This window comes from Schistocerca serialis, chromosome 5, assembly GCF_023864345.2.
Source record: "Schistocerca serialis cubense isolate TAMUIC-IGC-003099 chromosome 5, iqSchSeri2.2, whole genome shotgun sequence".
In the NCBI taxonomy this organism is placed as follows: domain Eukaryota; kingdom Metazoa; phylum Arthropoda; class Insecta; order Orthoptera; family Acrididae; genus Schistocerca; species Schistocerca serialis.
The window spans coordinates 65,320,479-65,345,480 of NC_064642.1; the positions used below are offsets into that span (position 1 = coordinate 65,320,479).

General features: G+C 40.6%; 1 protein-coding gene across 1 annotated transcript in view; it reads left to right on the top strand.

Annotated features, from left to right (window-relative positions):
* The window catches only part of LOC126481079 (atrial natriuretic peptide receptor 1-like), a 1,220,509-nt gene that overhangs the window by 575,904 nt on the left and 619,603 nt on the right, over positions 1-25,002 (top strand). The window lies entirely within an intron of this gene.

Genomic DNA, 25,002 nt, shown 5'->3' on the forward strand with positions numbered 1-25,002 from the left:
CAACTCGCGGGAGCGTCACACAACACACCTGCTCCACTCGCTACTCCAGCCAGACTCTCTCTCTGCCCGCGCTCTACGCGACAGAGTTAACACTACCAAAGATCCTAAACACTTTGGTTCTCCACACGACCTATCGATGTATTCGTTCGATTGCATAGTTTTCCCTAGGCCAGACCCAGCGTATAAATACAAATAACATTCACAAAACAAACCAATTATAAATCGACATAAATGCATATATATACAAATAGTAAAACAATTACAATGTACAAAGACACAGAAATTTTATATCTTCAGGTAACAAAACAAGGAAAAAAATTTGCAGTGCGATAGATGGAAATAGGAGGATATGCATTTCCGGCGTTACATGACTAACACGAAGCAGCAGAAGAAGTGAAGTGATACCTGTACGTGGGCATTCGACTAGGAAAATTCAGTTTGGGACTTTTTTCGATACTTAATGAACTTGATTTGCCGGGCTCTGAAACTTCTGAGTTTCAGTCGATCGAAACACATTTCAGAGAGCGCATCTCCCTTGTCTGCACTATGTTTTACTTGCTTAACCTCTGAAAGAAAGTCATTTCTCGCTATTCCTTTCCCTCAGGAAATCAGGCAGCCTCCCTCTGGCGTGACTGCTACGGTCGCAGGTTCGAATCCTGCCTCGGGCATGGATGTGTGTGATGTCCTTAGGTTAGTTAGGTTTAAGAAGTTCTAAGTTCTAGGGGACTGATGACCACAGATGTTAAGTCCCATAGTGCTCAGAGCCATTTGAACAATTTTTTTAGCCTCCCTCTGGGACTGTCTTGCTTCTCTGTCACTTTGGAAAAGTTTAGATGAAACAGTTTCCTTAAGCGAAGTTGCTTTCGGCAGCGTCTCATGGTTTTCAAAGGCCTAACCTGGGGCTGTTTTATCACCTGTCACATAGCAATCTACAGTGTCCGTCTCAAAATTTGGATTTCTGACAGTAGCGCCTATCGTTAAATATTTTGGTTCACTCCACCACCTAAATGCGTTTGCGTGGGCAGTCTCTGCAGGGTGTCGTAACTGTTGTCCATCTGCATGGTGGTCCAGTAGGGTGTGACTAAAGTCAATGGGGGTTCCGGCCACCGCAATGACTGCGTCCTCTCGTTAACCTTCTAAGGACTCACCTAACTGTTCCGGAGCTTTGCCCTGTACCCGTGTCATACAGTGTGGTTCCAAAACATTCCCCTGTTTCCAAGCAGCATCCAAATCTACTTTAAATTACTAAGGAACGTTACTAAAGAACATTCCCCTGTTTCCAAACAGCATCCAAATCTACTTTAAATTACTAAGGAAATTGACAATCAGTCATACATTTAATATTAATTAGTTTCACCGATTGTAATTGATTATTCAGTTCGAGGGTGGGTCTCCACGGCGAATTACATGTGTTGCGTGACTGTTCTAAGGAACTGTCTCGTAACAGCCTCCATAGGGTGTGCAATGCATGTGGGTCGCTAGAGATTAAGTATATATTGTCATAAACTACAGTGATATTTTACGAAGTACGCGGCGTAATTTGGTCTATTTGTAAGTAGGCTGTTTATGTTTTCTCTATGTAAGTAGGCTGTTTATGTTTTCTTATTCGCAACGTTACGTGGCGCTCAATATGAAAATCACTGGCTGTGCTGTGTGCAGTCTGTGGCTAGTTTGCATTGTTGTCTGCCATTGTAGTGTTGGGCAGTGGCAGCTGGATGTGAACAGCGCGTAGCGTTGCGCAGTTGGAGGTGAGCCGCCAGCAGTGGTGGATGTGGGGAGAGAGATGGCGGAGATTTGTAATTTGTCATGAACTGATATATATATTATGACTTGTTATGATATTAAGGTAAATACATTGTTTGTTCTCTATTAATATCTTTCATTTGCTAACTATCCCTATCAGTAGTTAGTGCCTTCCATAGTTTGAATCTTTTATTTAGCTGGCAGTAGTGGCGCTCGCTGTATTGCAGTAGCTTGAGCAGCGAAGATTTTTGTGAGGTAAGTGATTTGTGAAAGGTATAGTTTAATGTTAGTCAGGGCCATTCTTTTGTAGGGAATTTTGAAAGTCAGATTGCGTTGCGCTAACAAAATATTGTGTGTCAGTTTAAGGTCAGTCGTGTATAAATTGTTCAAAGAGGAAGTTTCATATATGAAACTTCCCCTTTGAACAATTTATACAAGACTGTGCTTAAACTGACACACAATATTTTGTTAGCGCAACGCAATCTGACTTTCAAAATTCCCTACAAAAGAATGGCCCTGACTAACATTAAACTATACCTTTCACAAATCACTTACCTCACAAAAATCTTCGCTGCTCAAGCTACTGCAATACAGCGAGCGCCACTACTGCCAGCTAAATAAAAGATTCAAACTATGGAAGGCACTAACTACTGATAGGGATAGTTAGCAAATGAAAGATATTAATAGAGAACAAACAATGTATTTACCTTAATATCATCACAAGTCATAATATATATATCAGTTCATGACAAATTACAAATCTCCGCCATCTCTCTCCCCACATCCACCACTGCTGGCGGCTCACCTCCAACTGCGCAACGCTACGCGCTGTTCACATCCAGCTGCCACTGCCCAACACTACAATGGCAGACAACAATGCAAACTAGCCACAGACTGCACACAGCACAGCCAGTGATTTTCATATTGAGCGCTACGTAACGTTGCCAATAAGAAAACATAAACAGCCTACTTACATAGAGAAAACATAAACAGCCTACTTACATAGCCCCCATGCTCCCCACAAAAAATTTTACAAAATATTTTTTGGGCAGTGGCCAATAATGATTTGATAAAATTTTTCATAATTACAATAACAAACATGTCAAATGCACACACTTATTGATACAATGTTGGTCAAAAGCTAAAATTTTCTCACAGTCCATAAAGACAGTCCTAATCGTACATAACAGTAGAATAGCAGTGTTTTTTCTCAAAGTCTGAGCAGTAAAAGAAAATGCACACGGAAGTAGTGGATTTCCATGCAGTCTTGAAGAAGTAGTGTTGTCCTTTCAATGGAAAGACAGTGCTGACTCTTGATATGCATACAGGTAATGGGCCACAACAGAGCAAACCCACAGCAGAGTCTGTCGAAATTTTGAAGAGTATTGGTAGGTAGGTCATCACAGAACAGACCCACTGTAGTCCTGGTAGAGAGTATGGTATTGGTGGGCCACCAGAGGTGCAGACCCACTGCAGTCCTTGTAGAGATAATGGTATTGGTGGGCCACCAGAGGTGCAGACCCACTGTAGTCCTGGTATAGACGGCCAGCAGCCATCCGTTGCGACTGTGCAGGTGCACAATCACCATCGAAGATTCTTGCAGAGAATATAGCAAGTCCATAAACCACCACTTGTGCACTCAGAAAGTTTTTCTTTTAATTGTCCTTAGAACCAGCAATGCTGTTATCCAGTCCCTTGCTGAATTACCAACACACGTGCAAACACTATCAGTCCCTACTTCTCACATATTGTCCATGTACTATGACCAACAGAAATGTGTGCAGTGAAACGTTACTTAATTTGAAGAACTGGTAACAATTACAATTTGGTAACATGAGAATACAATTACAAAGGTACAAAATACATCATTAAAGAACATAACAATACAGATAACATTTGTAGTAAAACAGGCGTTACAGAAGAATAGAAATAAACATATACATCAGTGGAATTATGACATGAGTACATACATAAAATAATGAGAATAGTTTTCGAAACATTAATTTCACACATGAACATTGAAACAGAACAGAATTGTAAACAACTTTACAAAGAAAATAACATATTATTAATGCAACTTATATTTGAGGATAACAGTATTCCTCCTCATAGTGAATATAGCTTAGTATTAGAAGAGAAAAAAATTCTATGAAACAATACACAGAGACAGGAAGAAAACAAATACTCAAGGGTACACAAACACATAGTGGGATAACACCAATAGGAAAGGACAGGGTTCGTTTTCAGTGTAACATGTGGTACTGCAGTCCAACCCAAAACTTCATATATCTTTCCTCTTATTTCATCCTTTGTTTCCACCAAAAAAATTCTATCTAAGCATGCTTTCTGTATTTATATGTTCACACATTTCTTACCTCAACATTTATTTCCAAGAAAATCCTACCTAAACCTGTTTTCTCAATGCATTTCTTCCAATTCATCGCAACTCATTCTCTTAGAGGCTACCCCCTCTTAAGCTAACTTAAATCTACTGAGCTCAGATGCTAAACTAAGGGACGAGGCAATGCAGCAGCACATAAAACAATTATTATAAACAGCAATGAAAAAAATGGAAAATTGCAAAGCAAGCTACAGTATAAATTAGCAAAAGTCAAATTCAATAACACTATGCCTGGCAAACAGCAGCAACTTATACCTAAACATGACATAGCGCAAGCAGAAAAAATATTACACTAAACAACAATGCAGATAAGGGAAATGTATATTCACATCTTAATATCTATGTAATTAAAGTGGTGCACCACAACAACTGATTGTGAAAAGAAATATTACCATGTACTTGAAAAGAAAATTATGTGTTACTGTTGCTAGTTCCTTCTTATTGTTCTTTCCTTTCCAAGTGCTCCTTTTTTAAAGAATGTGGATCATAAAATAATTATTTAATAGATCTTTTGACAGAAAGTGTTCACATTAGCAAATGCATTTCATTTTATAAAAGCAATGCTGCAACACAGCTGAAAAACAGGTATCAAATAAAATAAGCAATCACGCAAATCAAAGCATAAAAATATCATTCAATAGTCATGTGACATTTCATAAGTTAGTAGAAATTCTCTCAACTCTCATAGAAAGACGCTTGTCATAATCAGGTGTGCAGATGTAAAAATATTTCTTGTCATTTTATTAGGCATTTCAGTAAATATCGTAAATTAAGAGCTAGTGTAATCATATGTTTTCAAGTTCGACCGTGTCGTTTTTGCGATGCTTTCTCTAAAGGAATGACAATGGCCAGGATAATGGCCTTCCCTTTCTTTTTTTTTCTTCCTGTGCTCTGAAAGGCACGCGCTAATGACTTTTTCTCCAGGCGTCTGACACAGCTGGGTGCCTGCGACGCATTACATGCAGGTGGTCACTTAACTTTCGTACGGAAATATTTACGACAGCAATTTTCGCTAAAGTGACGGTCTCACATAAAAATACTTCACAGGTCAAGAATTAGCGTTGCAAATCTGTAGAAACAAAATCCTATAAATATAAGTGTCCAAAAAAAATATTGGTCAGCATTGTGATACAGTCACACATTTCATAACTCTTAAAGTACGTTTCTTGGTTTCCAACATCCTTTTCATAAATCAGAGTCCCTAAACACTACTCATTATTCCTTACCTTATTACACATATACGTATCCATCGACGCTTTCCAGAATAAAACAGAAAAACTGTGCAGATATAAAACAGAAACACCGCACAAGCAACATTGTAAATTGTCACTCATTAGTAGCGTCATGATAAAATCGTGTAGCTGTCACATAAACTAACCACTGTGCCGTCTGGTATCTCACAGAAAGTACTTTAAATCCGGAATGTATTTTCAAGTAAACCAAAATGTTGCATTAAAATCTCATTAGCAGTACTGGTAAATGTTCTAATCGTGCAACTAACAAGCAAGAATGTACACACACAATTACACTGTGTCGTCTGTTCGCAATAACAATGCATTCGTAATTTCTGTTTAAATAATTTCTCTTGGTTCTTGGCTGGATATTTAACTTCAAACATTGTTGCATGGTAACAGTTTCTAAAGCATACTAGTAACATGAAGTGAAACGTTTTATGGCAAAGACAAAGTTAAAAGGCAGATTATCTGTCAATAAATGGTTTTACATGAGAAATGTGGTGTAAACCTTTACTCTTCCTAGTACGCAGAGTTTCAACTTCAACGCAATTATCATGTGGTATACGTCGGATTCTGTAAGGTCCATTGTAAACTAGAAAGAATCTGTGACTCAAGTGTTTCTTCTTATGTGACAATGAATGAGCTTTAATGAGAACTTTCTGACCAATATACAATTTCTTTGCATTTGCTTTACCGTGTAGTTTTCTCCTTTTGTCTGCTGCAGATTTTATATTTTTAAGAGCCAAATCAATTATGTCTTTGTGTCGAAGTTTACGTGTATTCGGGAAAGGTACAAGCTCTCTGATTCTGTTCGGAGGTTCCACATTCTTCAGTACAAGAGTAGGTGGTAAAGCAGTGGAATCATGAGGCATTTCATTCAGCACATTTTGAAATAAGTGTAAATATCTGTCCCAATGCTGATGCTTTCTGTGACAATAAAGTCTGCAAAGCTTATTGATTTCTTTCATAATCCGTTCAGACGGGTTACAATGTGGTGAGTACAATGAAATAAAAACAGGTTTGATTTTATGGTTGCGAAGCATGCGTGACCAAACAGCAGATCTGAATTGCGGTCCGTTATCTGAAATGACTTTAGCAACGTGGCCAACTTCACGTAAGAAATTTTTAACAAAGGCGTTGGATACAGATCGTCCAGTGGCTTTACGTAACGGAGTAAAAGAAACAAATTTTGAAGTAAGTTCAACAGCGACTAGAACGTACGAAAATCCATTGGATGTTCTGACAAGTGGTCCCAAGAGATCAACAGCAGCAAATTCTTTTAATTTAGAAGGAATGATAGGAAACAGCGGAGCACGATGTGAGATAGTAGATGGTTTCGCCTTTTGACAAAGTTTACAAGTAGACAAGACTCTTCGAATTCTCTTTTCCATATTGTTAAAATAACAAGTCGTTCGAAGAATATGATAACATTTTCGTGGGCCAAAATGTGCGTAACTGAAATGAATGTACCAAATGAGCTTATTAATAAAATCGTCAGGAATGCAAAGTACCCATAGCTTGTCATCAACAGTGCAGCGTTTGAACAGTATGTTGTTTCTAACCAGATAATAATGCCGAATCTGAGTGTGTGTCTTTTCATGCCATTTACTTTTGATGTCTCTCCAAATCGGATCTTTATCTTGTTCATGAGCAATGTCTTTTAAAGATGTGGTGATGAAGTTTTCAAAGGCGACTTTCTGAATGTAAAGAATACTGAAATTTTTCTCGAGGTTGCCTTCTTTGTTACTTTTCTCAAGCCCAGCCGGTGCGCGTGACAGTGCGTCCGCAACAATGTTCTCCTTGCCGGGAATGTAGACTATTGTGAAGCGGAATTCTTGCAGAAACAATGCCCAACGTTTTAACCTGTCATGATTTAATTTTGAAGACATAAGAAATTGTAATGCACGATGATCACTGTATACTTTTACGTGCTTACCAGAAAGAAAGAAACGGAATTTGTTAAATGCCCAAACGATAGCTAAAGCTTCTAATTCAGTAACGGAATAATTTTTTTCAGATTTTGTTAGCACTCGGCTAGCAAAAGCAATGGTTTTCTGAACGGTAGTGTCATTTTCTATGGCTTCTTGAAATAAATGGGCACCAAGACCGACTTTAGAAGAATCCGTGCTAAGGCAGAAATCTTGTGACAGATCTGGATGAGCTAAGATTGGCGCGTGAAGTAACGCTTCTTTCAAAGAATTGAATTCCAACTGTGCTTGTTCGTCCCAGTTCCAAATAGTATTTTTTCCAGTGAGAGAACAAAGTTTTGGTGTAACAAGAATTTGCATATTCAGAAAACGACGGTAAAAATTTACGAGACCTAGAAAACTGCGGACTTGTCTTTTTGTGGATGGAACTGGAATGGCTCTGATTGCTTCTAACTTTTCAGGATCCGGCTGAATGCCTTCAGAAGAAATAATATGTCCCAAAAACTTCACCTTTGTCCTACCGAATTCAGACTTTTCCAAGTTAACTGTAATTCCAGATTCTACAAAAATACGTAACAAACTGTTGAGGATGCGATTATGTAGTTCCCATGAAGCTTCTGCTATTAGAATATCGTCCACATATAAGGTGATGTGACGTTTTAAGAACTCAGGTAATATCGAATTTAGCCCGCAAATGAATGCTGCTGAAGAAATGTTCAAACCAAAGGGAAGTTTCCGAAACTGATAACAAACGCCGAAACAAAGGAAAGCTGTGTATTTTCTACATTCTGGATGAAGTTCGATCTGATAAAAGCTGAATCTGAGATCAATGGAAGACAACACTTTTACACCATTAAAATTTTGAAGAAGTTCTTCCATCGTCTGCGGCCTGTCTGTTTCAGGAATAATGATAGTATTGATTTGTCTCGAATCTAAGACAAGCCTGATCGATCCATTTTTCTTCTCAACAACATGTAATGGATTGTTGTATGAGCTTACTGCAGGCTCAATAATGCCCTCGTAAAGCATAGATTGTATTTCTGTTCTAACACGGTCCCTATAATGCGCCGGAATTACGTATGGTCTAACACAAAATTTAGTATGCTCACGAACACGAAATTGGTATTGAAATCCCTTGATTGTTCCTGTTTTATGAGTAAAAACTGTGGAATGTTCTTGTAAAATCTCAAAAAGGTCCTGCCTATCAGTGTCATTACAATTCTCAATTGTTTGAATTTTATTCTGAATTAACTTATTAGTGTCAAATGCGCCGTCGATATCATCCCTGTCAGTACTTGCAGAGTGATTGTTAGTGTCTAGTTCCGTAGAAAAGTCCGAACTGTTGTCTAACAGAAGGTAAAGCCGATTGATTTCTTCGTCATGGTTTGAGAGCCAATCTTCAAATTTCAAAGCTATTGACTTACCTTCCTTCTCTAACCCTATTTCAGCATCGTGAAAGTTTAAGATTGCTTTGTATTCATTCAAAAAGTCTACTCCCAATATAATTTCCGTCGACAATAATGGAACAATGAGAAAGTTCATAGAGAAGCTGTGGCTTTGACAATAGAATTCTAAGTTGGTTTGTTGGCGTACATCTACACTTTTTCCAAAGATTGCACCTTGTAATTTAATCTTACGTAACGGAAGTGTGGGGCAATCGTTCGATTTGTTGCATTTGCTAAAGGCTGTTTCACTGATTACTGAAATGGGACTGCCAGAGTCAAGTACTGCCGTAAATTTTACGTCATTTACTGTAATGTGAATCACAGGATATGCAATGTTGTTATGTTTTACGTCGTGTTCTTGGAGTAAGATGTCCCTAATGTCTTCCATTTTTACGTAATTACTAGCTACGGCAGCTGCGTCGTTAGTTTCATACGTGCGTTTTGTGGCTGCCTGCGGTATGAGTCATTGCCTATTGTCTCTTTGTTGGCGCGCGTCGTTATTGGGATTTGGAGACCTAACTTCTACAAATTCACCGTGACGAGAGGGCCCTGCCCTGTTTAAATCCCGCCAGTTCTGATGCAATTCAGGTCTGTCGTTACGATCACATCGTCTGTCGTCATGTCGGTAGTTCCTGTAGTTCCTTTCTTGTCAGTTAAGTGGTGGAGAATTTCTCCCTGAATCGTAACTGCGCGTTGGACCGTTGCGTCTAAAGTTATTCTGTCTCCCTTGATAATAATAGTTCTGGTTGTCATATTGTCTATTTCTATGATTGTCTCTGTGATATTCATTACTACGGAAATGCGATCTTTCTCTGTAACTATTATTACTCTGCCAGTGGTTGTCATATGGGTGGTGTCTGTTTTGGTCACGATTTGCGTTGTAAAAATAGCCTTGTCGTGTCCACTTATTATTTCTTTCATCGCGGAATTGCGACGGATGTGATCTGTAATTGTTGTGCTCCTGCGTTCCGCGATTGTCAGTGTCAATTTCCAGTTCTTGTAACAGTCCCTGAAATGCTTCAATGTCGTCTTTGCAACGTCCTGCCAAAATAATATGTCGTAAATGTTCAGGTAATTTGATTAAGCAAATGCGGATGAGTTCTGAGGGGCTGTATGGGTTTGACAGGTACTGATTCTTGTGCAACATGTCTTCAAAATATTTCACAAGACTGGAGAATTCAGATTGTTCGAAATGTTTCATCATTATGATGCCATGTTTTACGCGGTCTTGTGTGGCTTGAGACCAATATGCTGAGAGGAAGGCATGGTAAAATTCTCCTTCACTGTGGCAATCGTGAATTACCGATCGCATTCTTACAGCTGGTTCATTCTCTAAGTAGCCACACATAAATTCTAATCTGTGCTCCAATGACCAGTTGGGAGGAAAACAATGAGAGAATTGATGGAGCCATGCTTGTGGATGAATGTCGTTGCCAGAATTCTTAAATGTTTTGAATTTACGTGTAGTAATGAACAGCTTATAGTCAAAGTCATCATGTCGGCGAGTCGCATATCGGTCATAGTTACGTCGTGTCGGCGGTTCCATCTCAAAATTCGGTGTACCTTGCCAATTTCTTTCATAATTACCGAAATGCCCTGTATTATTATTTTGTGGCTTTTGCGTATTTCTAAGTTCCTCTTCCCGTGTTGGAGCGCGAGTGTCTTCTGAAATACGTAATTCTTGTATTAACTGTGTCAGCTGATCTTGTACTTCCCGGATTTCTCTTTGGTGTTGCGTATTAATCTGATTCTGATTTTGTTTGAGTTTCCTAATTTGTTCGCTCTGTTCTGTGTCATTAAAGACTACCGGTTTTGCGTCATTCAGATTGTCATCTACCTTCGTAGATAAGTTAGTGACCTGATCCGAAAGTTCGGCTACTTTCTCCGATAGTGAACACATTTCCTCAGTGTGTTTTTCTGAACCTAGTTTCAGAATGTCCATTTGTGTTGAAATCGAATCTACTGTGTCCTTTAAGTTTTCCTGAGTTATTGCAAGTTGCGTAACCGAATCGGTAGATGCAACTGAGTCAATTTTAGCCCACAAGGTCTCATGATTTTCATGAACAATGGCTTGCAGTTCTTTTATGGCTGCTTCATGATTCTGTAATGCATTTTCATGCCGCGAAAAAATAGGTTGAAAATGCTCACAAATTTGTGTTTTTACGTCATTACAGACTTTTTGACATTTCGATTCAATGTTATGTAACTCAGTAGTTAAATCTTCACGTGTTTGTTCAAGTGTGGTGTGAAGATTTTGTTCCATTGCGTCTAACTGTTGCTGTGTTTGTCTCTGGTGTTGTTCCATTGTGTCTAACTGTTGCTGTGTTTGTCTCTGGTGTTGTTCCATTGTATCTAACTTTTTAAGATTTTGTTCCACTGTGTCTAACTTTTTAAGATTTTGTCCCATTTGTCTTTGATTTTGTTCCATTTGTTGCATTAATTGCAATAATAATGTATTAGTGTCTGGAATCTGTTTCTCTACGCTTTTCGGCAGTGCATTTGCACCGGCAACATTCACATTTTGACAAGCAGAAAATGTGTCTTGACTTATTTGAGAAAACGGTGATGACCCAAAACCTGAATCTACAGTATTTGCGATATTGTGTTCTGTCATTCGCGATTCCTGAGGCGAGCTGTTGCCGACCAATCGATCGATAACGCTTCCCTGTTCACTACCTGTTTCACTGTCTACACCATTGTTTGCCGCCCGCTCCATTTCCCTATGCGCAATTACCAAATTACTACTTTGAACATTAGTTAATTCATTACTCTGCGGCGCTAACACACTGCCTTCGTCTTCACTGTCATTTCTCAGTTTACTTTGGAGCTTAGTATTACGTTTTTCACACGCCATAATTGTCACAATATTTCACACGATAACACAGAAAAGCACAATTTGAAGAGCAAAATAAAATAACATAGCAATGGAAATAATGTCTACTTAATTGCCAGCGCAGCTGCGAAATACTTGGTGCAAATCTACATGCATGCCACAACTGTTTTACTGTACAACAATGAAAGGCTACAACTACAAAGGAGATTCTCTCTACAATTACGCGCTAGCAATAAACAAAATCTACACTAATTACACAAACTACAAGAAAAATCAGAAGATTCCAGTGAGGTATCCTCGGCTAAGGGTCGACATATGAAACTTCCCGTTTGAACAATTTATACAAGACTGTGCTTAAACTGACACACAATATTTTGTTAGCGCAACGCAATCTGACTTTCAAAATTCCCTACAAAAGAATGGCCCTGACTAACATTAAACTATACCTTTCACAAATCACTTACCTCACAAAAATCTTCGCTGCTCAAGCTACTGCAATACAGCGAGCGCCACTACTGCCAGCTAAATAAAAGATTCAAACTATGGAAGGCACTAACTACTGATAGGGATAGTTAGCAAATGAAAGATATTAATAGAGAACAAACAATGTATTTACCTTAATATCATCACAAGTCATAATATATATATCAGTTCATGACAAATTACAAATCTCCGCCATCTCTCTCCCCACATCCACCACTGCTGGCGGCTCACCTCCAACTGCGCAACGCTACGCGCTGTTCACATCCAGCTGCCACTGCCCAACACTACAATGGCAGACAACAATGCAAACTAGCCACAGACTGCACACAGCACAGCCAGTGATTTTCATATTGAGCGCTACGTAACGTTGCCAATAAGAAAACATAAACAGCCTACTTACATAGAGAAAACATAAACAGCCTACTTACATATTTAAACCTCTTTACAAGTTTTTTCCTTGAACACTATCGCATTGTATGTTTTGCTGACTCAACATGGTGCTTTTACACAGAACTGTCTGTCTCGAATGCTCTGTAATTCTTCAAATGAGCATTAGGGTTCGGCAGACTGTCATCATCCGATAAAAAAACTTAAAGAATCAGTGAATAGTATTGCGTCAAATAGAACTTGATCCTAGCGAGTATAAGCACCTACCCGGTAAAGTAATGCACTGTTTGACGGAAGTGTTGTATTGATTCTTGAAGTGTTTGATCTGATGATGTAATACTGATGAAATGCTGTATTAGTTTGGAGAATTAAAGAGTGATCTATACAGATAATTTTTGTGTAAGTATGACGGCGAGGAGTGGTCACGCGGTTTAAGGCGCCATGTGACGGATTGCACGGCCCCTCCCGCCGGAGGTTCGAGTCCTCCCTCGGACATGGGTGTGTATGTTGTTCTTAGCATAAGCTAGTCTAAGTTAGTTTAAGTAATGTGTAAGTCTAGGTACCTGATCTTAGCAGTTTGGTCCCTGAGGAATTCACACACATTTGAACATTTGTGTAAGTATATCGTGGTTGCCTAACGCACTGCCTCCCGAGCGCGAAGGCGTGCCGGTCCCCGGCACGAATCCACCCAGCGGATTAATGTCTAGGTCCGGTGTGCCGACCGGCCTGTGGATGGCTTTTAAGGCCGTTTTCCATCAGCCTTGGCGAAAGCGGGTTGGTGCCCCTTATTCCGCTTCAGTTACGCTATGTCGGCGATTGCCCCGAAACACTGTTTCCACGTACGCGTTCGTCAAAATTACTCTACCACGCAAACATTTGGGGTTACACTCGACTGGTATGAGACGTTCCCGGGAGGGTCCACTGGGTTCGGTGTGAGGTGACTGTGAGGTGGGTGGACTGCTGTGGCCTGTTGTGGTTTGTGAGCCACTGAGGTCTTCGGCGGGACGAAGCCTCTCGGTCGTTTCTAGGTTTCCGGTTCAATACACTCACACACACACACACACACACACACACACACACACACACCTCTATAAAGACTTCCTGTCTTCCATCATCAACACCTAGTCTCTGTTTAAATATCGCCGCTCTAGAGCCTATAAATAATCGCAGTTATTTCACAACTGATGCAGTTCCAAATCCATTAAGCATTTTATGTTTCAAGTGACAAAGACAACAACTGTTCTTGTGTTGACATCTTGGGTTGTCGGGTGTTCTGCCGGGTATCAGCGTCGTACTTGCACGATATTTCGGTCACGTAGCTCGAGACCTTCATCAGGTGCGACCTGAGACTGCTCCTCGAGTGGACCTGGTCCAATATTTATTGTGTTGCTTAAGCGGGCTCCTTTTCGTAATTTACATGTACACTTGATTGATTGAATATGCTACGTACGAGCGTTGGAACATAAATAGTAACAACTACTTCTTCACAACCGATACAAAAGAGTTAGATGTTTGCACCTGTTACTGTCCTTCAAAGTAGTCCCCAGCGTTGTGTAGAAACCGTTGCCAGCGACGTGGAAGGTGTAATGTACCGTTAGCAGAGCCTGTTCTGTTGATGGTGCGAATGGAGCGGTCTACTGCCGGTCGAATCTCTGGAAGAGTTCTGAAGCGAATGCCACGAAGTGGCTCCTTCATCTTCGGAATCAAATCAAAGTCACAAGAACCTCAGTCCGGGGATTATAGTGGATGGTGCAGTACTTTCCAGTCCCATTGACCGAACAGAGCAGCCACAGCTTGCGCTGTGTGCCCCTCGTCTTGTCGTGGAAGACGATGGATTGGTTGCACAGAAAGTGTCGCCGCTTCTTTCGCAAAGCTGGTCGCAGGTGACCCTCCAAAAACGAACAGTAATACTGTGCATTGACGGTCTGCCGTGGAGGAGCGTAATGCGTTAGGATAACACCATCAAAGTCGTACACGAGAATCACCATAACTTTCAACATATTGGTGCTCTGATGGGGGCTCTGATGCACTTTCGACTTTCGGGGTGACCCATAATGACACCATTCGTTGGACTGGCGTTTCAGTTTTGGCTTCGTGGCATTCGCTTCAGAGCTGTTCCAGAGATTCGACCGGCAGTAGACCGCTCCATTCGCACCATCATCAGAACAGGCTCTGTTAACGTTATACTACGCCTTCCACATCGCTGGCAACGGGTTCTACACATCGCTGGTGACTACTCTGAAGGACAGTAACAGGTGCAAACATCTAACTCTTTTGGATCGGTTGTGAATAAATAGTTGCCACTATTTAAGTTCAAACCCTCGTATTTTGTGTACTGCCGCTGTGACAAGTGATAGGCGTAACTCCTTTGCAATGTTCAAATGTTCACGGACACCTGGGCAGTACAGAAAAATCGATAGCAGCAGATCGTCCACTGGAACCAGGGAGACACCGAGTTCGTTTCTCCGATTCTGTACTTTTATTAAAATGGTTCAAATGGCTCTGAGCACTATGGGACTCAACTGCTGAGGTCATTAGTCCCCTAGAACTTAGAACTACTTAAACCTAAGTAACCTAAGGACATCACAAACATCCATGCCCGAGGCAGGATTCGAACCTGCGACCGTAGCGGTCTTGCGGTTCCAGACTGCAGCGCCTTTAACCGCACGGCCACTTCGGCCGGCTACTTTTATTAAAGAGTAACCATTAGGTCTAGAAACCTATGCTATATGGAGAGGCCGTAGAAACTCAGATGCGCAAAAACAACTGTAACATAACAAGAAGAATTTAAATTAGTACTAAATAAAACAAATAGCGCCAAATCTTCTCCGCCACAAGCTCAATAACACACGTTTATGGACTTAGCGATATTAGGCAGTAGTTTGAAGGCGTTACTTCGGACCGTTACACATAACGTGTAATCAGTTTGGTTCACTGAGCTCGTCGTAATTTTTAATTTTAAACTGCTACCTGAGTCTATATATAACCTCTGAAGGTATCCCCATCATTAGATGACGAAACAGCAGGCGCAGACACATACCGTGGACCACGGTCTAACGCCAATAAAACGAACATCATCATTGCTTACAACAGTTAAAGAAATGGTTCAAATGGCTCTGAGCACTATGGGACTTAACTTCTGAGGTCATCAGTCCCCTAGAACTTAGAACTACTTACACCTAGCTAACCTAAGGACATCACACACATCCGTGCCCGAGGCAGGATTCGAACCTGCGACCGTAGCGGTCACGCGATTCCAGACTGTAGCGCCTAGAACCTCTCGGCCACTCCGGCCGGCATTATTTAAGGCTTGTACTATTTGATGATCGAATGTATAAGTAGCATTTTCAGTCTAGGATTTCTTCTAGAATGCAGTTGTTTCCACTTAAGTTTATGACCTGTCTAGGGTACCTCATTTTTTCGAATATATTGGAAATGTGTCTGCAAGCAAATAGGACGATAATTGTTAAAATCTATCCCATCGCTTTCTTATGAAGTCGCTCAAAAATTGTATATTTTAACCTGTCTGGAAGAATTCCTTGTGTCACTGATCCACTGTGTATATCACTAAGGACATTACCTATTAAGTCTGAACAACTTTTAATTATTCTGTTTGGCATTTCATCGCCCCCATACGAGCTTTTGCTTTTTTTAGACTTTTGTAACTGACTTAATTTCAGTGAAGGATTCTGGTGCTGCTTCTAATTACTTAAAGTTTTGTGGAATGATACTTGCTCCACATCTTTTCCAGTTTACAAAAACAGGTGTCTGCAGATCCCACCACCAGCCGCGTCCGATCCCCGCTGACTGGCTTTTTACGTATTTATTTATTTTCTGGCCGCGTCAGGCGCAGCGGCTCCATTAGGGAACAATGGCGTAACGTGGTTGACGGCGGACCTGTCGCCTCGAGAGGCGTGCTCCTGACGTCACTCTTGCGCGACTGTGGACTCTTAGCGACCCACACGCACGACGAGTATCGACAGTCCAGTATCGACCCCAACACTGTGGCGCCGCCCACGCACGTATAACGCCTCCCCAGTCGCCAGCAGAGGGGCCGGTCGACGGCTGCCTCAGTTGGGTCCTGCGTGTTGCCGGCTAGCCGTGGCGTGGTCTGTCTCAGAGACCCCCTCGATTCATTTCCGTTTTAATCAGCCGCTTTTTTATGAAACGATTCGGCCAAAGGGACTTCACAGAAATTGCTGTGTCCAGAACAGTTCAAAAGAACCTCGCGTGGATTCGCTCTCTCTCTCTCTCTCTCCCTCTCTCTCTCTCTTACACTGGAGAGAACTACATGCCGAAAAATCGAGTTAGCCGGGATTGAGCCTGTATAATAGGCACGGGAACCAAGTGACTTAATACAGCACAGAGCGGGACCCAAATTTTATTATTTCTTCTAATACCTGTCGAAGAAACATCAGTACGAACCAATTACTCTTCTTGTGGACCCATCCGTACGCCGTGTTCCAGAAACCATCAGATATGAACGTGACAGCTTTTTCCCCATCAATAACGTCTTCACAACACTGAAAAAGGAATGTAGGCAACTTCAAGCAGTACAAATATTTTAACAACGTGGGAATATGTAAGAGTTTCTTTTAATGCCAAAATATTTCCTACACAGAGCACAATTAATGAAATATCTAGTCCACTGTAAATTCAATAAGTTTTTTTAACACTTGATTTTTAGCCATACCTTCGCCTTTGTACACATATTTTCATGAAACCTCGCCTCCTCGCCTCCCCCTCCTCGCACACACAATTTATATGTACAGGGTGTTAGGATGTAATTGCCGATATTGCGGTCATTGGCACCTGGCACCTTAATATGTACCCACTTCAGTCTGTGCGGTCATAACTAGAGACCGTATTGTATGCATCATAAGAACATTAAAATATGCATGCAAATATGCAGGAGAAATGCCTAAAAATGCTTGAAAAGTATCGAAATATTCATGATCATATAATAAAAAAAACATGGTAATTACTGCGTGCATTATATCTCAAAGTCGAACGTGTGTATATTAGTTACGAGGAAGAGCACTGGCCACTCGAAAAATTCGCACATTTACAACGCTGATATCATTTACGAATACTTTCTGGTAGAGGTTAGCATGGGGACCTATCTGGGATTATTTTGTAAAAATTTGAGAAATGGGAATGCAAACCGTGTTTCAAGAATTGTCCCATCTTTGCTATTGTTGTCGGTAACTAGCAGATGGGATGCGAGTGAGTCGTGGCGAAACAATGGATGTGTACAGGTCCAACTTCGAAATACATCGCCCGAAGAGGGGCACGCTCGAAAACACCGTAATATTTTATTTAAAAAACAACATTCAATCATGAATTTTTTTTGAACAGCGTAATATTGTAATTAGTGCTATTGGATCGAAGCATTATTTACAAATTATTTTAAATTTTTCTGCTATTGTAAACCTAAGCGACCGAGTACTGTTCCAAATGTTTGGTAGTAAGAATTGTGTCTTCGATGACACAAAACATTTTTATAAGTAGAAAAAGACCGTTCTACATCAACTGAGGTAATAGGGCAGAATTTGAATTTGGGTGCTATGTTGGCGCTTATTGTTTCTGGTAAAAGTTCACCTGTCCCATTAATAAAACTATCAATTTGGTACAAGAGTTCAAAGCGTGGGTTATTGTTTTAAAGTTTTCAGACTTTTCTTTAAGTTTTCTTGGGAATACCTCCGGCAATGAGGAGTTCACTAGAATAATTTTATTCATTAACTGAATAGATTCATTCGACGCCAAACCTTGACTTTCAAGCTTTTAATACTTGCAGGTGTTTGGGAAAATTAGTGCTACGCACAGAAATGTCTTTTTTAATACTGGAATCATTAAAAGGTTTCTTGCAGTGGCAAACTGCCAAAGCCTCTGCACTATCGAAGTCGTTTACTAGCCCTCTAATGGCCTCGAAATGTTTATTGTAAATCAATACACCTTCAAACCCCGTACCCCAATGAGTTGCTGCTGGTTCGTGAGGTAAAGGCACAGTTGGTAGTTTTTCTTTGTATGTCTTGATGCGAGCAGGAGCCTTTAGGAACACTTTGTTTGTGGACGAAATCAGTTTATTTACATTCACTAACGTGAAACGTACTTATTCAGCAAGGTTATGCATTCAATGAGCAAAGCACGTCACACGAATCAAATTGGGATAAAATACTCGGAGGACTTTTCCTGCTTTGATCATATATGGAGCAGCATCTGAAATTAACACAAACACCTTTTCATCTGCAGAAGAGTCTGGAAATATTTTTCTAATACCCTTAATCACAAATCTGGCGTCCGTGGAATGATCTACTTTTTCAAGTTATTTGCAGGCTACGAAATCGGAAGAAGAAGGCTCTTCTTTTAAAGCACCAACAACTAAATTTGCAATCTAACGGGCAGAAGTGTCTGTAGTTTCGTGAACTTAAATCCACGTAATGCTCTCCATCAGTTCGTTGCGTATTTCTTCCAGAATATTTACGTAAATTGTCGGTATGTAATTTTTACGCAACGTTGATTCATATGGTATATTTTGATTTAAGCAATATCTGCACAGGAAGCCTTTGAGGAAAGGGTTTGTGAGTTTGTGAAGAGGAATATTGTTTGTAATGAATGCTTCACATAGATCCATATTAAACCGACCATTCTGGTTGCCTTTGGACAAATCCCTGTTACTGCAACTTGTTGTTGTCAGAAGTTGTTGTCGTCGTCCAGTCTTCTGCATACCTGTGGTATGAATACTTGTCTTGATATGCTGGTCTGTCTGAAACTTTTGTTTTTGCACGAAAAGTTATTCTCGCAAACTCGACAGTGTAAAACAATTCCGTCATATGTAAATGCTTCAGAATGGTCAGCTATCCACGAAACGACGTTTCTTTTTTCAGGCGGCACGGCGCACAACACGTTACACATTACACCTTGTAAACACACTCAACTGCGTACAAGCAAATAGAAACCTAAACGGAAACATTGGACGTGCGACTAAAGACTTGCGTAGTTTAATGTAATTGCTGTCGACGCCTACGGTATGACAGCGGAGGGCATTAACAGGGGGGTGTGGGCGCCGGAGCATTGACTCTGTCTGTCTGTTCCTGTTCCTCTTCTATAATGATTTCCCTAGGCAGTGGTGTCTCGCTTACAGATTGCACGCAGTTCTAGGTCACGGTCAATCTGTGATACATCAAAACTAGATGGAGCTAGAGACGGCTCGTCTAAATTTTTAAAATATTGTAAACATAGAGCCAAAATACATAACGTCACTAGTTTTTAGTTAAAATACACAGTAACTGCTGAAAAGGTGCCAAATATGCAAATGCACATGCAACATGCAAATGTATTGTTGTGTACACAGTTCCGCATAGTCAGCGCGTACACAACTTTCCCACTAGGGCGCGCCCCGCTAAGCACAACAGCGCAGGCGCAGCGCTCGTCCGTCTCCGCACTACGAGATGGCGCTGTCTAAGAGACGGACCAAATTCTGCTTCCGCCGATCCGCGTATTAATATGTAACGCAGCCAATGAGATTGCTGCTAACGTAGAACCTTTTCTCCTCGCGGATCACGCTCGCGCAGTGATACTTGAACGCGCGAGGTATTATAACGAGTGTACAGACCTCCGATTAGTCAGTCTGCATTTGTCTGCACCAGTCTGCATTAGTCTGTAGTCAAGTTTCAATCTGCGCCTAGTAAGATTATCATATTCCTGTACATAGCCATAAAAAAAAATGTATAGACACTTTTGTTAAGTATCAGAGATATGTGAGAATAAAATTAACGTACCAAGACCAAAGGAACTTCAGATCGTCAATTGTAAACAGCATCCAGAATCAAGATACGTAATATCCATGCTTTTTATTATTTTAATAAATGTGTGTGAAAATTAATCAAGTTATGTTTAAAGTTGGTCACCGTCAATCTGCTACTCTAAGCGTGCAAGTGGCATTTCTATCGTCTGACCTAACGGCAGAAGATAAACACGCCACGATAAGACCACGAGACATATTGCTGACACTCGCCTACTTCGTTAGAGCGACAAGTCAAATAGGTGTGTGTACCGAAGGTCTTACAGTACGCACGCCACATGTATATAATCCGGTGTCTAGTCATAACTGTACCGCTGAGTGGACTACACCTGTTGGTATAGATTAACGTTTTGTGTCCACGCGTCCACGCTTCAACGCCTGACCTGCTGCCAGGGAAAAGTACTAAATGTAGTTGAAGGTACAAAATTTTGAAACACACAGCCCTCAGTCGCGAACACAATTAATTTGTGACCTAGGTTTCGGTGTCAAAAGGGACACCTTCTTCGGACAAAATTAAAACTAAATGTTAGAGTATAACGTACCAAAAAATACGAAAGCTGCGGTCAGACCTGACAGCGTCAGATAATCAGAATTAAAATGCAACAGAGGCGCAAGCCACTAGGGGCTGCCATGTGTCCTCTGCTACAGTCAACACAAAACTGAAACATCATGTGACTTGTGCGCCACGGCAACTTCAAGACAATACCGCCATCTGGTGGCTAATTGGTAAAACAAGCTGTTTCGTAAACGTCTCTCGTAACTGCAGAGAGGTAAATAAACAAACACCTGAACGGCGTGCATGTAGTAATTACAATAGTGAAATACTGCATGATATGAAATACAACTAATGAATGACTGGCTGTAGTACAAAAATTCCAGAATAAATGCATAAAGAAGACATATACAAAATAATCCACTAAATGACATTACTGATTGCTATAATAGATACGGTATAAAAACCAAAAAATTTTTTAATTTATGTATATGAGCCGTAAAAAGTAGAAAGCAAAGGTATCTCTGAATCTGCAAGAAGTAGTTGGGACATCAAAGTGTTAGATCTCGTCAAGCAGCGGCTTTATACCATTGGAATAACTTCTTCCGCGCAACTGCACCTGCTCGTTGAGAAAAAGTCCATCATTCGAAAGTAAATGCTTGAAAATTTCCAGCTCCTCCAAAATATCAAGTTTACGTCCTTTTTTGCCAAAATGCAAAATTTCCAACTTCTCAGCCCCTTTATGAGAGTGCCCTGTGATTAACAAATGGTTCAAATGGCTCTGAGCACTATGGGACTTAACATCTGAGGTCATCAGTCCCCTAGAACTTAGAACTACTTAAACCTAACTAACCGAAGGACATCACACACATCAATGCCTGAGGCAGGAATCGAACCTGCTACCGTAGCAGTCGCTCGGTTCCGAACTGAAGTGTCTAGAACCGCTCCGCCACCGCGGCCGGACCTGTGATTAACAGGTGATCGGCAAAAGAAGAATTATTTGCATTATACAACAGTCGCTGATTGACAGCCATATTAAACACCTTAAATTCTTGAAGGTATTTATCATCCCAAAACATACTTCTCCTAATAGATATAATTATTGGTCAGTAAATGAAGTAAATACTGATGTAATGTTGTTCAGCACACCGCCCTCAGTCACTTATACCGCCAACACCCTGTGTACACTATGAACAGAGTGTCAGAGTGCAGACACTTCTATCGATTTCACTGGCAAATGTCTGATTTTTCGCTGTTTCACACCATGCGAGTCGAGAGCGGTTTTGCAGCATGATCCCCGGCCTCGAAACTCGTTGACAAGAATTGTACCTTTCTGCGATGTCCATTCTAATGAACTGATTGACACAATGAACAATGCAAATGAGGGGATAAATGCAGGGCAAAAATGTCAACAGATCGTTTTAAACATTTTTACATTTGACATTCTATCATCCCCATCCCTCCATACATCTCAGTTGGTTGCTGTATTATACTCCCACTGTTTTTCTATGAATATAATGAGCCACTTAGAAACGAAATTAAACTAAAATTTTTCCAGAGGTCTACAAGTTTTGCTTCAGCGTCGCCCCCTTTGCACGTCCATCCTCAGACGTAGAGGTGCTAAGGATGTCTTACTGTCGCAGTAATTTTTTCAGGCAGGAAGTGATACATGTGTCATTATATAACTGCGTAGGCTTCCGCGGCCAGAGTCAGTCGACACAAAAGTTTTCTGGGTGTGGTTCCACGTCATAATGTATAAAAATACTGCTGCTGGAGAAAAACCAACGTTTCCTCTGGCACAGAAGAAGGCCGCTGCAACCGTGGCTGAAACGTTGGATTTTCTCCAGCAGCAGTAGTTTTATACATTATGACGCGGAACCACACCCAGAAAACTTTTATGTCGACATGTGCCATTGTTTCAGACATTAGAGAGATACGGTGATATGTCTGTCTCTGCACCACCCTCCCACCCACCCCTGTTGAGATATGGGTCTATTACCTCTAATTAACATCCACATAAAGGATGCAATCGTTTCGTGTAAAGTAAGCCATAAAAATAATAAAATGCGCAATTCTGTTGGTAAAAAATGAATCTATGACTTTAAATTATACAAGGCAGGACTTAACGTAGCTTTAGCTCTACCATCAAGCATGTAAAGTTGTACTGTAAATTTTCTATCTTTTTGTACATTGGGGATATAAGACTGAACTTTCGAGCACCTGTTACAGTTTTATCCAGTTTCTACTGTGTATGGAAAGCGAAGTGAATGGCTGCTTGATGCTTTTTTTGGGTGCTGTGATTAGTGTAGTCTTTGTATTTAAGAGATCGTCGGAACCCTTCTTTCTACGCGATATTTACGGGAGTGATACGTAGGGGTATGAAATGTATTTCAACATTCTTCACTTCATACTGTTTTGTTGCCGTTAGTGCGCCAAGATAGTGAACGTCGTGAAAGCCAAAGCACCGTTTGGGTTTTGCAATCATGAGCTAATGGAAGGAAAATCTCTTCACATACACATCGGCACACTGACTGGTATAAAATCGCGTAACTGGTCGGATACTCCGCAAGCGTTCTACACACGGGCACATTTCATCTACTAGATGGTAGTGAGGAAATGTTTCGAAGCATTTCTGAAATTGCGATGGATCAAGATTCGTGAGATCGGTCGGAGGAAACGCTACTAAAACTTCATTGGAGAATTCTCTTCGGCTCTTAAAGTTTAAAAAAGAGTGGGATCCATTTCTTCCGGAAGTGCCTGGAAAAGAGCTTAGAAGTAAAAGAGGACACGCGCCTCAACGGAAATCTTTGTCTTTCTCACAGAAGAGGAAGGTTAATCTGCGAAGAGCGTCGCTGCCAGAGATGAGTTGCCACTTTCATTGCGAAGACCAAACGGCACATCGTACAATGGAAAAGTCTTCATTCTCCGCATACAAACAAAGAATTCATGAACATGAACATTCATGAAGAAAACATATGTATACGACATCTGGGATCGCCAAGCCTTCTTGTAGTGTGAGTTTCTGGAGACTGCCACTTTCACAAACAACGGTGCTTGCTTTATGACTATCCCTAAACATCTGTTGATTTAAAGAAAACTCAATTAAAGGCATTTAATGAAGTCTGTAGTCATCACAATAAGGTATATAAAAAAAGGATTTCTAAAGAGGCAAACAAATTCTGCGCAACATTTACCATCTCTACGGACATAAGATCTACCATGGAAGAATACGTAGCACTGTCATAAGCTTTAATTTTTCTTGATTGCTTGTGAAAGGTTTACGCAAAAGTAGTATTAACCTTATACGCTCATGGGAATGTGTGAGTATGTATGAAAAGAAATCACCCGGTGGATTTCGAATTATTACTGATTCCGTACTCTTCAGTGAGACATGCAACATCGCTGATAGAAGGTCTGGTGGTACATAAATTATACAGATGCGCATACGACAGTAAAATGTTGTTAAAAAAGGTTAATTTTTCAGTAGCAAGCTACAAAGAGATTACGAATGCAAATTTCTAAAAACTTGTTTGAAACTTGCTCGTGTCGTTTTATTCATCAAAGAAGTCGAAGGCAGCTGAAATCGGGGTTAATATGTTGTTGCTGTTGTGGTCTTCAATCCTGAGACTAGTTTGATGCATCTCTCCATGCGATTCTATCCTGTGCAAGCTTCTTCATCTCCCAGTACTTACTGCAAACTACATCCATCTGAATCTGCTTAGTGTATTCATCTCTTGGTCTCCCTCTACGATTTTAACCCTACACGCTGCCCTCCAATGCTAAATTTGTGATCCCTCGATGTCTCAGAACATGTCCTACCAACCGGTCACTTCTTTTTGTTAAGTTGTGCCACAAACTCCTCTTCTCAACAATTCTATTCAATACTTCATCATTAGTTATGTGATCTACCCACGCAATCTTCAGCATTCTTCTGTAGCACCACATTTCGAAAGATTCTATTCTCTTCTTATCCAAACTATTTATTGTCCATGTTTCACTTCCATGCATGGCTACACTCCATACAAATACTTTCAGAAACGAGTTCCTGACACTTAAATCTATACTCGATGTTAACAAATTTCTCTTCTTCAGAAACGCTTTCCTTGCCATTGCCAGTCTACATTTTATATCCTCTCTACTTCGACCATCATCAGTTATTTTCCTCCCCAAATAGCAAAACTCCTTTACCACTTTAAGTGTCTCATTTCCTAATCTAATTGCCTCAGCATCACCCGACTTCATTGAGCTAC